Below are 204 nucleotides of genomic sequence, written 5' to 3' on the forward strand. Positions count from 1 at the left end.
GGGAGTCTCTATAAATGCCCTCCTTTCCTTCCTCTGTCACTGGAATAGGCTCGCTGGACTTGCCTCCCGAAACCTGGCAACAGTTGAGTTTGGAAAGGACAGGAAAATTTGGGGAAGCATGGGGATAGAGACCAACTCTTGTCAATACTAAGGGAGCAATGGCTGTCATTAATCAGATTCATTCATTCATTCATTCATTCAACA

Source organism: Suricata suricatta, chromosome 3 (assembly GCF_006229205.1).
Source record: "Suricata suricatta isolate VVHF042 chromosome 3, meerkat_22Aug2017_6uvM2_HiC, whole genome shotgun sequence".
Lineage (NCBI taxonomy): Eukaryota > Metazoa > Chordata > Mammalia > Carnivora > Herpestidae > Suricata > Suricata suricatta.